Below are 16,514 nucleotides of genomic sequence, written 5' to 3'. Positions count from 1 at the left end.
CACAATGAAGGGGGGGGAGAGAGACTTGACTAGCCTCAGTATTTACTGCATTTCTGTTCTCAGAAAATGCTCCGAAATGCCACCGTGATAGCGAAGGTGGCTGAGGTGACTGTTGCCCCTGGAAAGGGGGAGAGTTTTCCAGGTGAAAACATGCATTTTCTCCTCTGAAAAGTTGCTGGTGTTTCAGACTACCTTTTATTCTGTATCACCTTGCCTTTTGCACTGTGTTTTCAGCACAAACGCCCCCGCTCCCAGTTTGGACTGACAGCAAAAAGTTGTTCCTCCAGTGCTCTTCTAGACCAGACTTATTTATTCTCATTAATTATTATTTCCATTTGTGTGCCACTTTTCCAACCCGCACCCCACTGAAAGAAGCAGCTCACAACACAACCGTAATAAATGGATAATTACAACTGCAGTCTAATGCTAATTCCTAATATGACGATCCAGATAAAGAACTCATTTTGGTAATATGGACATGAAAGCATTCTAAAAGAATATTAAATTGTTCAGGTCCATGACTGCACCATAAAGAGACTGGTTGAGAATAGACCATCAATCATTAAAACACATCAATTGATATCAGTTCATTAAAATATATAAACCAGAATCAGATATGATAAACATTTCCAGAGGAGTCAGATTTTATAACCAGCAACCAGCTGGTTATGACAATAATATAACTTGACTCAGTTGGCAGAGCATGAGACTCTTAATCTCAGGGTCTGAGACTCACATTGGGCAAAAGATTTCTGAATTGCAGGGGCTTGGACATTATGGTCCTTTCTAACTCTAGGTTCTATACCCTAAGAATACTTAGCATTTGCATAGCACCTATCCTGAACTTTAAATGTGCTTCCCTATCAGCAATCTGTACAACTGTGTAAGGTAAACCAGTTTATCTTCCCCATCTTCGAGGTGAGAGAGTAGAGGCAGAGACAAAAATAATTGTGGCTTGCCTATGTTGTGGTTCCTTCCAGAACCGTCTTTACCCAGGGGGCAAGGGGTGTGGGACACCCGGGCGCCAGATTCTAAGGGGCGCTAGGCACTCACTGCTGAAGCCTCCTAAGCTCTTAACTATCTACCTGTTATGAAATAATAAATAATTTTGATCAAGCTAGAAGAACAAAATGCATATATACAGTGGTACCTCAGGTTACATACGCTTCAGGTTACAGACTCCGCTAACCCAGAAATAGTACCTCGGGTTAAAAACTTTGCTTCAGGGTGAGAACAGAAATCATGTTCCGGCGGGGCGGCGGCAGCAGGAGGCCTCATTAGCTAAAGTGGTGCTTCAGGTTACGAACAGTTTCAGGTTAAGAACGGACCTCCAGAACGAATTAAGTACTTAACCCGAGGTAACACTGTACCTAGGTATTATCAAAATGTATACCTACTGTTTCACTAAAGGACTTTCGACTTTGTGCGCTCATTTACCAAAGATGTGCCGTGCCAGCAGTGGTGCTTCTCATTGACAATGGTGGCACTTGTCTGACTCAACAACGGCGCTTGTCATTCACAACAGCGCCATGCACGCAAAACTGGGGGGGCATCTTTGCACCCCGGTGGCACATATGCTAAAGACAGTGCTGATTCCTTCACACTCTTAGCTACTTTTATGCAGGGCAAAGTATCCTCTGGCACACCCTATCTTAAACAGGTCGGCCCCTGCATATGGATTTCTCTGGCAGGCAGGTATGAGCTGCCCTGTTAAGCGCCCCCCGGTACCCCACTCCTCTGGGAACTGTAGGATATATAAAATGGCAGCTGGCAGACCCAGCCCAATGGGTAGGGGAGGGATTGCATACACCCCCAAATTGGAAAGCACCCCAATGAAAACACCTCTGTCCCCACGCTTCCCACAACCAGATATTTTGTTTTGAAATCCACACCCAGTGAATAGCCTTGCTAAACGGAAGACGCTGGTCATTCAGTGGGGAGAGGAAATCCAAGTTGCTCACTTCAGAGGCTGGGTCCCTTTCCTGTTCATTAAGTGGCTGGAGCATGGAATGTGCAGCTCTTTCACCAAGTCCTCTGCTGTGGTGCCCTCTGGACACTGCATATTACCAGGTCTCCTCTGGTGGTTTCAGCACTGTGTATTATTTGAGGGTAAGCTAATCCCACAGCAATTCATCTCCGTCCAGGTATGCGCATACCTCTTTCCCACATAAAGGCATCTGAGTAGCTCTTTGAAGTCATTACTGACCCTCAGGGGGCAGAGGAAGGCCCTGCTGCGCTGTTTGTGCTTTTTCATAATGTATTAAATGTTCCCGATCATTTCCTTTGTGCGGACAAAGACATAATGAAGCTCGAGGCTGGGTTCGTCTGCGGAATTCTGCCTTTACAAGTGAAGAAGCACAGCTGGCGGGAGGAAAGAGAGAGAGGGGTCCAGAAAGGAAGGATGCTAGGCGATAGGATGGGCCAGGAGCTGGAGAAAGGGGGCAACTGGACTCATTATCGGTGCCCCCCTTCTCCACTAGATAGCCTGTGACATGTTACAAAAGCATCCAAGCCAGCGACAGTGGTTGTCAGTTTGTTTTAGAGATCAGGAGTGGCATCTGAAATTGGCCTGCATTGCAGGGGAACAAAATGTGACATCAAACTAAGCCTGTGTACGCAGCCCTGCTTGACTGCATAGGGGTCTTGTGTTGGGGAGAGGAGAAACGTGAGCTGTCTTTATAGATTGGAAGTACTTTCCCTGCACCACTTCCAGGTTCCTTGTCACTCATAATATCCGATGAAATGCTTCATGAACCAATCATGCAGCTGCCCTGAAAATCTTCCAGAGGAGCTGTCAAACACCCTATTAACACACTTACTGACACTGGCCACAGATGACTGTCTTTCTAACATGCCAGACTCAAAGTATAAATAGTTTTGTTGTAGGATTTACTCAGCACAATTGAATATTAAAGCCCTAAATAAATAATGCCACATTTTTACTTTAAAACATTAAAAATGAAAATCTGTATGGGCTCCGCTCGGGAGAATTCTTTCATTTAGCCAGAAGATTTAGACATGTCTTGATTGTTCAGATCTAGTTGTGGGGAGCAGAATGGATGTTGCACACCCACATAATATAAACTCCAGTTTTTAGATGACTCCAGCACAAACTTTTTTCACATAGCCAAACTACTAATAGCCACTTCTCCTGAAACAGCCACACTGATATTTAATATTCCATGACCAATCCTTCTCCCCCAGAAGTCGTGATATTTATGAACATCCCATGACACCACAGCACCTCAGCCTGTCATTGTTAGTCATTCTGCCATTCTTTAGAAGGAAGTTTAAGTTGTAAACACACAGGGGCACTGCTGTTTGACAGGCACCATTTCAGTATAGGACTCCTTTCATTTTAGAGGGAATTAGGAGAATTTTCACACCAAAGCTAATAGGTGCAATAACAATTGAGGGGGAAAAGAATATTGAGTTAAAATTTTAATTATGCTGTAATCCTATACTTTCTTGGGGGGTAATTCTGTTGAAATCAGTCTTACGCATTTCAGGATGAAGGAATGTGGTTAATAACATAGCGTTGATATGAAATATAGAAATGTTTTGATTGGTAAAAGTGTAATATGGGAGACAGAGCTCCCCCCATCCCGCTAATCAGAATTTAGTTCTCACATCCTTTCTTTTTTAATATTTTTTATTAATTTTGGAAATGTATAATTGAAATTAATTGTGATTTGGTATAATTTGATATTGTAATAATGTGGCCCATATTGCAGTGTTATTAATGAAAAATAATAATTCTCACATTCTGTGCCTCCGTCCCACAAATGTATTTCTAGGCGCCCTCGTTGTTTTGAACGGAAGCTTTTCAATCGCCATCCCCTCCATTTTGTAACTACATTTAAAGTTAATAGTAGCCTTCAGTCCAACCGAACCAGGGCACACAATAATGACTCAATGCAAGTAAAAATTCTAAGCAAATGTGGGGCTTCCTTGCTAGGTGAAACACCTGGAGATCATGAGGGGAACAAAGAGACTTTCAGTTGATTGTCAGCATTTTCCAATGAGGTGACAAGATGGTTGCCTAAGGTTTCGTGTTAAAGCAGGGCTGAGGAGAAGCTGTGGAACTCTAAATGTTGTTAGACTCCAACTCCCATCAGCCCCAGTCAGCATGGCCAGTGGCCAGGGATGATGGGAGTTGTAGTGAAGGACCACAGTGTTCCCACCCTAACTAGAATTTTGAGGTTCTTCTTCAAGTGAGTCATCTGAGAAAGCAGAATAATTTCTAACTCTCTATTAATATTAGGCAGCAAGACACCTTCATTGCACTGTTTCTGGCACCCGTTGAAAGCTTTTTTGTTTTGTTTAGACAACCCTGCCCAGCTGTATGTGTGTATATAGTTTACTATTTTCAATGTCTGTTTTTAATGAATATTTTATATTAGCTTATGTAAACAAGCTTCCTTTTTTATTAACTGCAATAAAAATCCTGCAAAATAAATAAAATATAAGTGCCTCCCCTAATTCACCACCAAAGAAGTGTTGGATTTGGGGAGGGGCATGGCCAGCTCAACATTAAATAAAACTGCAGAACTTTCTCATCCCAAAATAAACAGACAAACTGTTGGTCTTTCATATTTTTTTCCTGAGTAAGTCTTCAGGCTTACTGGGGCTGCGCGCACAGCCACCCATTTAAAACACATTTTGCCCCCAAATAATTTACAGAGCTACAATCTTGTGATCCTCTAAGAGCTGGATGAGATGTCAATGTGCCTTAACTGTATTGTGTGTACGCAGCCTGGGACTGAAATGAATCCATGGAGGCAGTTGCAGAGAAAATTGTGAACTCTAGCCAAGTGACTCCAGAATTATATTTCTTCCCCTCAACTCTCCTGTTGTTTATTTTACTAGGGGGCAAATGAAGTACACAAGTGCTTAAGCCCCAAGAAGGCATTCATTTCACATCTCCCCCCCCCCCCTCCTCAAGATCCAATTTATTCTATTACTAAATAGTGCCAAAGGTAATGTATTTAAAAGAGATGTTGAAGTGATCAGGTTAAAATTTATGTTCACTAAAGGAAAGAGGTGGCTTAATTGAATTGGCGCACTTAACTCATTAACCCTTTGCCTCTAGGACTAATAAGGATGAACTCCTCGTTGCTAATAATCACAAAGGTACAAAGTTGCGCTTTTCATCCCTGCTTGGGAAAAAAGCGAGAGGGAGGGGAGGAGGCATAAAAGGGAGGGAGGGAGGGAGGGAGGGAGAGAGAATGAGAATATGCTCAGCCGGATGGACTTTGCTTGCTTGTAAAACCTTGAAATGAATTTCATTAATATGAATTCTTCCCATTTGAAGTGCAAGTATATTGAGGAAGTTGGTACCTTTCCTGGCAGCCTAAATGCATTGCCAGCCACAGAGGTTGTGTGCCCCATGCTGGTTTCTCTGGCTCCACCAGTTGCATGCCCTCCAACATTTCTCTGATGAAAATAGGGATGTCCTATTCCGCAATCATCATCATCATCATCATCATCCTTTTATTATTTATATTCCACCCATCTGACTGGGTTGCCCCAGCCGCTCAGGGTGGTTTCCAACATATATAAAACCATAATAAAACAATAAAATTAAAAAGCTTCCCTATACAGAGCTTCGCTATACAGACCAAACCTAGACAGCATTTTAAAAAGCAGAGACATCACCTTGCCAACAAAGGTCCGTATAGTTAAAGCTATGGTTTTCCCAGTAGTGATGTACGGAAGTGAGAGCTGGAGCATAAAGAAGGCTAATTGCCGAAGAACTGATGCTTTTATGGTGCTGGAGGAGACTCTTGAGAGTCCCATGGACTGCAAGAAGATCAAACCTATCTATTCTGAAGGAAATCAGCCCTGAGTGCTCACTGGAAGGACAAATCCTGAAACTCAGGCTCCAATACTTTGGCCACCTCATGAGAAGAGAAGACTCCCTGGAAAAGACCCTGATGTTGGGAAAGATGGAGGGCACAAGGAGAAGGGGATGTCAGGGGATGAGATGGTTGGACAGTGGTCCCGAAGCTACCAGCATGAGTTTGACCAAACTGCGGGAGGCAGTGGAAGACAGAAGTGTCTGGCGTGCTCTGGTCCATGGGGTCACAAAGAGTCGGACACGACTAAATGACTAAACAACAACAACAACACGACTAAATGACTAAACAACAGCTGCCTTCAGGTGTGGTATAGTTTTTTATTGCCTTGGCTTGGGGGATGCATAACTCCATACCCTCCAACACTTCTCCTATGAAAATAGGGATGTCCTAAGGTAAAGCAGGACAATCCAGGATCAAATCAGAAATGGGAATAGCTTCTGCAAATCCTGGACTGTACCTGCAAAATAGAGACACTTGGAGGGTCAGCAGCTGTGATGTGGACATGCAGGGACAGCCAAGCACTGACATGGAATGAAATCACTGGTACATAGATAAGTGGGACCCGCCACACCATGCACTTTAAGAGCATTGCTCCCCCCCAAGCATCCTGGGAACTGTGGTTTACTCCTCAAAGAGATAAAATTCCAAGTACCGTTAACAAACCTCAGTTCCCAGGATTCTCTGGGGAAAGCCGGCTTTTAAGAAGTTTAATCAGGACATTCTTCCCCAGTGTGGTGAAATGTATTGGGTTCTCCCCCCTTAAATTATGATAATTATTTCTAAAGTGGCATCTAGTCACATAAATTAGCATATGCAAATTGGTGTCCTCTTTCAGCCTCCATTTCTAGTGATGCATTTGCACTCCTTTTTTTGGCACTGTGGAGATTCAACTTTGATATAACTAACATTGCAAAAATAAAAGACGCCAGTACCTCTGCTAAATCTTGCCCTCATAAGATCTTGCTCTGTCAATCTCTGGTTTTTAGCAGAGCACCTAATATTTCCGAAGATGCTTTCTATCTGCTAGTATCTCTCCTGCGCCTGACTTACTTTCTGAAGATTCTCTAATTATATTTCCTTAAATCAACCTTTAGCCTGTCCCAACGCTCAAACGGCTAAGCTGTCACAATTAATGCTCCTTTCAAAGGGCATCAAATAAAAAACTTTGCTTCCTGACAAAAAGGGGAAAAATCTATAAGATGAAACCAAAATGTATTCCATTAGAGAGCTACAGAGAGAATGAACTCCAATTAAGCTGGACTTAGAGATCAAATTCGCATTTGGTAGGTCAAGTTGAAAATCAGGATATTTTCTCTTCATTCCAAACTGATTTATGAAAAGTCTGGGATTCAGTGTCCCCTAAATGTTGGTCTTTGTGGGGAAGTAATTTAGGGCCAAACTACAGTTGACATTGGCAGGGCAATTCAATACATGGCTACTCAGAAGTAAATCCTGTTGAGTTCAACAAAGTTTGCTCCTAACCTATACAAGGTGAAGTTGTATCTTCTCTTTTTTTAAAAAAAGTAAAATAACATCTGCTGCTATCAGCCTCAAATCAGAATTGGGGTTTAACCCTTTCCTATACACTATGTTTCCAACAATTTTTATATTTGGCTGTCTGCATGGGGTTGGGGGGAGGGGGAGGACTTTTGTCAGAACTGCAGAATCCTTCCAAGAAGGAAGGATTAACAGACATCTTCTTCTTTCTCTGGCGATCACTCGTAGCCAAGTAAGATTGTCTTCCATGAACTCAGTCTTAACAGTGAGTCTGTAAGTGACTGTGGAGGCCAATTCTGGATCCACACATCCTTCCACAGTGGGGACATTGGTTTCTGGGCAGGAGTTGTCAGTGTTTATACTACATTTTTTTAGATTTGCCTTGAGACAGTCTTTAAACCTGGTTAAGAGTGGTGGGCTCGTAATCTGGTGAACCGGATTCGATTCCCTGCTCCTCCACATGCAGCTGCTGGGTGACCTTGGGCTAGTCACACTTCTCTGAAGTCTCTCAGCCCCACTCACCTCCCAGAGTGTTTGTTGTGGGGGAGGAAGGGAAAGGAGATTGTTGGCCACTTTGAGACTCCTTAGGGTAGTGATAAAGCGGGATATCAAATCCAAACTCCTCTTCCTCCTCCTCCTCCTCCTCCTCTTCTTCTTCTTCTTCTTCTTCTTCTTTCCCTGCTTCAGAAATTCTGAAGAAGTTTTTGTATACCCTGTTGGAAGTCTTCCAGAGTGGCTGGGGCAACCCAGTCAGATGGGCAGGGTACAAAACAATTATGCTGCTGCTGCTATGAGATCGCTGGCCACAGAAGCAAAGAGGAGAAGAGTCCACATGGGATGACAATATACAGCTGGCTGTTTGCATTACAGGTTTCCTGCCCAACCAATCTGCTGCAGGTCCCTAGAAGAGGCATGGGAAATGCATTGGAGTTGCTGAACTACAACTCCCATTATCACCGGCCACTTGCTTTCCAGGGCTGATGGGAGCTGTACTTTGGCCACATCTGGATGGCTACAGGTCCCCACACCTGCCCTAGAGCTTCAGGGGTTATGGGCTAGATGTGCTTGACGCTATTCTCGGTGTTTCATTCAAGCGTAAGTTTCCACAAATCTACGAGGCAGCAATATAAACACAAAGGTGTTGCCTGCTTGCTGGGAAAATATGTGGTCTTTCTTTTCAATTGAGAAAGAGGATTTGCACGTTTGCAGTAGGCCCTGTTGAGCCCGAGTCTCTCGCATCAGATCTACTTCCCCTTGCCAATCTCTGTAATAAACACAGGGGGGGCCTTCAGCATCATTATTATCATCACCTTGTTATTGCTGCTTCCTCTCCCCACCACCACCACCCCAGAACATTATGATATATTACCCCATTTCAGTGCAGTTTATGTTATTACATAAGTACTTCAAATGACAAACTAAAGCATACCGGGGTATCCCTGCAAAGCGCCACGTAAACCGTAAATCATCTTAGGATATTTTGGAGCCTAGAAAAGATTCAAAGGTTTCAGAGTGGCTCAAAAATATAACTTTCCGCTCTGCATACTTTACACGACACCACCTTGGTTCGGCAATGTAGAAAGAGCAAAGATCGTCAACATATCGAAGAACTGTCAATCACGTCCATTTCTCATCATGTTTAATTTTTTATTTCCATGGCTCATACGAAGCTGCCTTATACCATTGGTCAGACCATTGGTCCACCTGGCTCAATACTGTCTACACTGGCTGGCAGCATCTCTTGAGGGTTTCCGACACACAACTTTCCCAGTTCTCTGTGGAGATGTCTGGGATTGAACCTGACTGGTATTGCTACAGACTATGTTTGGGGGGGGGTATCTCCTAAACCCTCAAAATTAATAAATGCTAGGGTTTTGATTATTTGGGATGTGAAGGGGGAAATAAAAGCTGCAGAGGAATTCCTGGGCTAGCTTATGCTAAAATGACCTGGCTAAGCTAGGGCCTTTCCCAGTAGTGATGTATGGAAGTGAAAGCTGGACCATAAAGAAGGCTGATCGCCGAAGAATTGATGCTTTTGAATTATGGTGCTGGAGGAGACTCTTGAGAGTCCCATGGACTGCAAGAAGATCAAACCTATCCATTCTGATGGAAATCAGCCCTGAGTGCTCACTGGAAGGACAGATCGTGAAGCTGAGGCTCCAATACTCATGAGAAGAGAAGACTCCCTGGAAAAGACCCTGATGTTGGGAAAGATGGAGGACACAAGCAGAAGGGGACAACAGAGGATGAGATGGTTGGATACTGTTCTCGAAGCTACCAGCATGAGTTTGTCCAAACTGCAGGAGGCAGTGGAAGACAGGAGTGCCTGGCGTGCTCTGGTCCATGGGGTCACGAAGAGTCGGACACGACTAGACGACTAAACAACAAAGCTAGGGCCATTAAGGTAAGGTTACCAGACGTCCCCGTTTCCCGGGGACAGTCCCCGGATTTACAAATCAGTCCCCATACAAAATCCATTGACGTTGAAAAGTGTCCCTGGATTCATTGAAATGAATAACCTTACATTAAGGAACAATAGAAGGCCATTGAGGGACATTGGCAAAGCAGGAGAACTATGCTTCCCAGGAAGCCGCCATCTTCTGCTTCGACACTGGATAAGGTATTACCCAACTCTTGGGTGTGCGGCGTGACCTGATCTGTCTCCCTCATGGCCAACTAATGAGGATGCTCAGGTGAGTGGTAGGCAGGATGGTTAAAGCTGCAACCCTAAACACTTAGCAGGGCAGCCTTTGCTAATTTGGGATCCTCCTGACATTTTGGACCACAACCCCCATGAGTTCCAGCCATGCTGCTCATGGGAGTTGTAGTCCAACAATATCTGGAGGGCACCAGGTTGGCTGTACTAGGGAGTACACCCTGTTGGAGACAGTGTGGCTTCCTTCCAAATAATCATACACAAAACTGCACAATAAATACAACAACTTGTACTGCAAGGTTGCAGTTGTGGCCTCAGATTTCCAAAGGAGATTTCTCTGAATGTCACTAAAAGAAATGCATTGTTCTCTTTCTCACTTCCTTTTTCTATATGCATTTCTGTCAAGGGCCACTTAGTTTTTCAGTATTTTGCACCAAGAATCGGGAGGAAATCTCTTTTCCATTGAAATGCTAATGGGAGAGTAAACTGTATAATAAGACTGCATCCCCTTTGGGCTCACGTATAATTTACACATAAAATGAAACAGCACATGCCCTTGTTTCCTAGCAAATTTGTTTAATTATCTTTCTTTAAAAGCTTTCTTTTTTTCAATTAATTTTCAATATCTTTTTTTTTTAAAGGAATACAAAATGTCCATATACCTGATAATTAAATAATGTTTGGGGAATAATTAAATTATCTAATAAAGGAAATTTGTCCGGCTATGTAACATAACTAACACTGTGCAATGCTTTTGCTAATATCGCCTCATCACGAAAGAGTGTTAACAAAAAACAAAACAAAAAAGCACCCTTCCAGTGTTCTGGATTTCAGTCTAGCAGAGACTGTGCTGAAACTATGAAGTTTCTTCTGCCACAGTACTGGAATGAGAGAAGACCCTGTTTGCTGAAAGTCTCCCTTTCACCACTGATATTAGTTGCCAAAGTAAGGGGACCGTTGGTTTGTACAGCCCTATTCAGTTGCTCTTTCTTGCAATTAGAATCCCATCGGGGTAGATTGGGGCTCAGCTTGGTGGTCACACCCGTGCTACCATACATCTCCTGCAAGCCCCGCCCACCATTCTTCAGGTGGAAGTTCTGAAGCGGGGACATGAGCTGCTTCCCACGCGATTTAGAATCCTGGGGAACCAGAGTTCCATTGCATGCAAGGAGTCTAACTTTGGCCACATTCACACCATACATTGAAAGCACTATGATGCCACTATATACGGTCCTGGCCTCCCCACCCCCCAAAGAATTCTGGGAGCTGTAGTTTGTGCTGAGAGTTGCTAGGAGACCCCTTTTTCATTCACAGAGCTATGATTGCAGAGTGGTTTAACAATCAACCCCTCTTCCCAGGAAACTCTAGGAACTAATTCTGGGAGTGGAAGATGCCTCGACAACTCTCAGCATCTTTAACAAACTGCAGCCCCCAGAATTCTTATGGGGGAGGTTGTGGCCATACAAAATGGCATCATAGTGCTTTAAATGTTGGCATGAATGTGGTCATTGACTCTTCTCTACAGACCTTCTTATGGAGGGGTGCAGGGTGGGACCAGCAGGGCATCTGTCAGCAGAACTTTTTACAGCATGTGTGGGGAACGGTGGCCCTCCAGATGTTGTAATACATCATCTTCCATCAGCCCCTTGTAACATGGCCAATGGACATAGATTAAGGAATGTCTTGGGGGTAGTACCTCTGGTGGGGGACACACCGTGCTCCTTCTGGGGTAGTATGTCCACCTTTGGTCCTCACCCTGCACACAGATCTCACTGTGGCTCCTAGAAGCTGTCAGCATGTGACAGCAGCCACACAAATGGATTTGACTGGCAGGCTAAACCAAGTGAGGGTAGTTGATGGGTCTCAAACCCTTGATGATTTAGGTGCCTGTCAACCTGGGAAGATAGCCTATATAGGAGAAGGAAAACTCCACTGCCTTGTAGGATATCTTCAGAAGAAGAAGAGGCCAAGGAGTAAACCCTGGAGTGCTGTCCCTAAGATGGTTAGATAGGGCCTGCAGCCAAGCTGGTGCCAAATGTATTGCTCTGTTTTCCTTTGGGCCACATCAGCAAGGCCAAGAGGGAGTCTTGTTGTCTGGGCAGCCCAGGACCTCCACACATACCGCCAATGGTTATGACTTGGGTGCTGCTAATGCAGTGATTTAACTTCACCCCCAGAGGCACACTCCATTGTCTTTTGAGACAGAGAGGTGCTAACAGTCCAACAATATCTGGAAGGCCACAGGTTCCCCATTTGGCCAATGAGAGGCTTGAGAAACAATGGTCCCTCGAATGGGCTTGTGAAATGGGCAGAGGGAGAAAGAGGGATTTCACTCAGCCCTGGTTATAACCCTGGGAAGAAATGCTCCGTCATTCCAATGAAGGGTCAAATTACTGGATTTTGTACCAGAAGAAGCTACCAGATAGTCTTCAAAGGCAGCTCTTCATACAGCAGGACTTGAAACTGACTATTGTAGTAGTCAGTTTCATGTGCTTTGCTGCCACACATACCATACAAGGCACGTTGCAGTGCTGATGGAAATGGGCAGTGTATGCAGTCCAGTTTCAAAGGAGACCTTAGATAGTCAGGGGAGCTGCAAGCACAACGTCAAGTGTGTTAATAATACTAGCATTTAATGTGGTTGGGAAACCATTGGCGACTAATGTGCTGTGCAGGAAATGACAGGCAATATCTCTAGCAACTTAATTGTACTAGGGAGCCTGGCAAAGGGTAAACACAACAGCAATAATGTCTCAAAAATAAATATAGCTGTTGCGTTTGTAAGGGAAGCTTCATTTAATCGTTAAGAGATTAGATGTTCACAGCAGTGCATGAAATACAATCGGGTAATTAGGGGCTGAACTTCAAAAGTTTATATTGTTCCAGATGACATATACTGCATGTGTTTATGTATGTGTGCACTGGGCTCAGAAGCAGGGTCCTTTGTTTTTTGCCAGTTTTTCAGAGAGTGTGAACAAAGTAAGGAGTCCATGATTAAATGGGCTTCGGTCAAGCTTGAACAACTTGTGAGCCATCAAGCTGAGTGTCACCCAGAAACCATGCACTGTGGTGTGCTGATCTTTGACAATACTCTGCCATGTTGTTGTTGTTTATAGTTCCAAGCAGCAAAAACAAGATGTTTGTTGAACATTCCGGGCCACTGTAAGCACATGAAATGTCTGCTGGATTAGACTAACGAAGATCAAGCTAAATCCCCATTCTCTTTCCTGTATTGGCCTCTTTGAAGTTTACAAGCAAGTCATGAAACAAGGCCCTTCCGCCGCTTGATTGATTCACCCCGTACAGTAGGTGTGTAAAGGTATACTGCCACTAGATTTGGAGGGTCTATTTAGCTATTCAGCTCGATGACTCACCTATGACCCAGGGAATACCCAAAAGCTCACCAATTTTCTGAAGAAGGCTCTATTTAGAATGCAGGTCTCACTCATTTGCCCTATTTATAGAATCATTGAATTGTAGAGTTGGAAGAGACCACAAGAACCATCTGGTCCAACCACCTGCAATGTAGGAACCTTTTGCCCAATGTGGGACTCAAACCCACAACCCTGAGATTAAGAGTCTCATGCTCTATTCTTATGGTTTCCCATGTTTGTTGCCAACCCCTCCATGTGCACCCACCTCCGTGCCAGATCAGGTGTTTGATATGACACTGTAAGTGTTGCTTTTTAGATTTCTCCACTCATTCTCTGAAGAACTGCATTAGCTCCTAACACCTAAGGTGGCCCTGAATTCTCTATGTCACATCCATTTCCCGATATATAGCCTGGGGATAAGGCTTTTCCATTGGCAATTACAGTGACGGGGAACCAGTGGCCCTCCAGATGTTGTTAGACTCCCATCATTCCATCATCCCTGCCCATTTGCCATGATGGCTGGGAGATTGAATCCATTTGTTCCTCATCTCTGAGCTACCAGATGTACAGCTAGATATTTCTCCAGAGCCTTCTCCATAAGGCAAGAATGGGGAACTTGATCTGATTGGCTGTCCAAATACTTCCTTCCCCTACCCACCCTTTGGGCTAATTTTGACCAGTAGGTGGGGTCACTCAACTGTCAATCACCTGACATCTTTAAGGCATCAGGTGACATATTGAAGCTAAGCCCTTTTGAAGGCCAGCTGTCAGCTGGAAGATACAATTGAATACAAACTGCTTGCAAATAGAATTTTATGTGCAGGGGGAGTACATCTTGTCCATACATATGCACATGCACATCTCTCTCTCTCTCTCTCTCTCTCTCTCTCTCTCTCTCTCTCTCTCTCTCTCTCTCCCTCTCTCTCTCTCTCCATATATTAAAACAGACCACAGAAATGTAATTAAATACACTAGGGTAGAAGAAGATGAAGAAGAGTTTGGATTTGATATCCCGCTTTATCACTACCCTAAGGAGTCTCAAAGCGGCTCACATTCTCCTTTCCCTTCCTCCCCCACAACAAACACTCTGTGATGTGAGTGGGGCTGAGAGACTTCAGAGAAGTGTGACTGGCCCAAGGTCACCCAGCAGCTGCATGTGGAGGAGCGGAGACGCGAACCCGGTTCCCCAGATTACGAGTCTACCACTCTTAACCACTACACCACACTGGCTCACTGACAGGGTCATCATGGCACAACTTTACCAAGTCAAACAAGTATGTTCACCAATAATATATAAAGTCCGAGCTGCACCATCCTTACTTTCAAATCTATGACTGTTTTTACTATTGCCCATATATCTGGAGACTGTGGATATATTTTTAATTTTTAATTATTAATAAATTCTCTGTTTAAAATGGGTTTTAACCATGGCCTTAAAAAATTGAAAATAACATAAAATGCAAGGACAGCTAATCTATTGAAGCTTCCCAAAGGTGGTTTCATGGTGAACTATTCATTAGCAATCCCAACTTGTGTTAAAAATAAAATACTTTAAAGTATTTTGGCTCTGAGAGCAATGTTACATTAAAAGTCCATCTAAATGTAATCATTTTTATTAGCTCCCATAAAAATTAAATTTCCTCCATAGGTGAACTTAACCATCAAAGCACAAATGGCTAATTTAGCTTCCTCTTCAGAAACCAAGGCTTCAATCCTACACTATCTTAGCTGGAGGTAAGCCTCATTGAAACCAGTGGGACTTACTTCTGAGTAGACATTAGTAGGCTTGTGTTGTAAAACACTGTGGATTTTGAGAAGTATTGCTTATTTAAGGCTTTTGACTCTGGGTGATGAATGGAAATGAATAGGTTCCTTTTTTAATCATACACAAAGTGAACCAGCTTTCAAAGCAATAAATATGAAGATACATAACTATAAAGATTTACAAATAGCACAGAAGTCATCTGTGAATTCCGCATCCATCATGGAAAGGCTTCTTTAATTCAAGTTTTCAGAAGATTGTGAAACCATTATTTGAATTAGGTCGCATTCCTAACTCCACTTATCTAGGAGTAAGCCCCAATGAATTCCATAGGACTTACTTCTGAGTAGTCATGGTTAACATTGTGCTGTTAGCTACCAACCCATATTTATATTTAATTGCATTTATATTCTACGTTTTCTCCTAAGGAGCTCTAAGTGCCATATATGGTTCTCCACTGCCTCATTTAATCCCCACAATGACAACCCTGTGAAGTAGGTAAGTCTGAGAGGCAGTTCCTGACCCAAGGACATTCCAGTGAGCTTCATGGCCCAGTGAGAATTCAAACCCTGGTCTCCCGGATGTGAATCAAACACTCTAACCACTATTCCACACATGGAGCTATAAGCCATATTTAGCCAGCACAGCTAGACTGCAGAACAAACTTCTGTGATAATACCCACAGTGTTTCTTCTGAAGTGTCGTTGTAATTTTCTTTCTTTCTTTCTTTCTTTCTTTCTTTCTTTCTTTCTTTCTTTCTTTCTTTCTTTCTTTCTTTCTTTCTACATACCCCGCCGATCTGGCTTGGTTTTCCCAGCCACGCTGGGCAGCTACCAACAGAATATTAAAAACACGATAAAACATCATTTAAAACTTCCCTAAACAGGCATGCCTTCCGATGTCTTCTAAAAGTCACATAGTTGTTTATTTCCTTGACATCTTATGGGAGGGTGTTCCACAGGGAGGGCCCCACCACCAAGAAGGCACTCTGCCTGGTTCCCTGTAATCTCACTTATCGCAGAGAAGGAACGGCCAGAAGGCCCTCGGAGCTGGACCTCAGTATCAAGGCTGAACGATGGGGATGGAGACGCTCCCTCAGGTATACTGGTCTCAGGCCGTTTAGGGCTTTAAAGGTCAGCACCAGCACTTTGAATTGTGCTTGGAAACGTACTGGGAGCCAATGTAGGTCACACACACATATACACACACACACACACACACACACACACATATATATATATATATACAGTATATGGCTTTCTAAACCTGTGACAGGACATCACTATACAGCAGCTTTGGTCCAGTATGAGGCCAGGCAAATGTGTGTCTTAATGATATCTCAGCTCTCAGTAAATTGTTCATAT

General features: G+C 43.6%; 1 long non-coding RNA gene across 1 annotated transcript in view; it reads left to right on the top strand.

Moving 5' to 3' along the window:
• The window catches only part of LOC309373395, a 65,418-nt gene that overhangs the window by 28,669 nt on the left and 20,235 nt on the right, over nucleotides 1-16,514 (top strand). Inside the window, exon 2 of the long non-coding RNA XR_014170014.1 lies at nucleotides 13,131-13,319. This is a non-coding gene — a long non-coding RNA (uncharacterized lncRNA). The remainder of the gene's footprint in view (nucleotides 1-13,130; nucleotides 13,320-16,514) is intronic.

The sequence above is a fragment of the Podarcis melisellensis genome, assembly GCF_964234715.1.
Source record: "Podarcis melisellensis genome assembly, chromosome: 1".
Taxonomy (NCBI): Eukaryota; Metazoa; Chordata; class Lepidosauria; order Squamata; family Lacertidae; genus Podarcis; species Podarcis melisellensis.
Note: the sequence above shows the minus strand (reverse complement) of the source record. Positions and strands in the feature narration are given on the sequence as shown.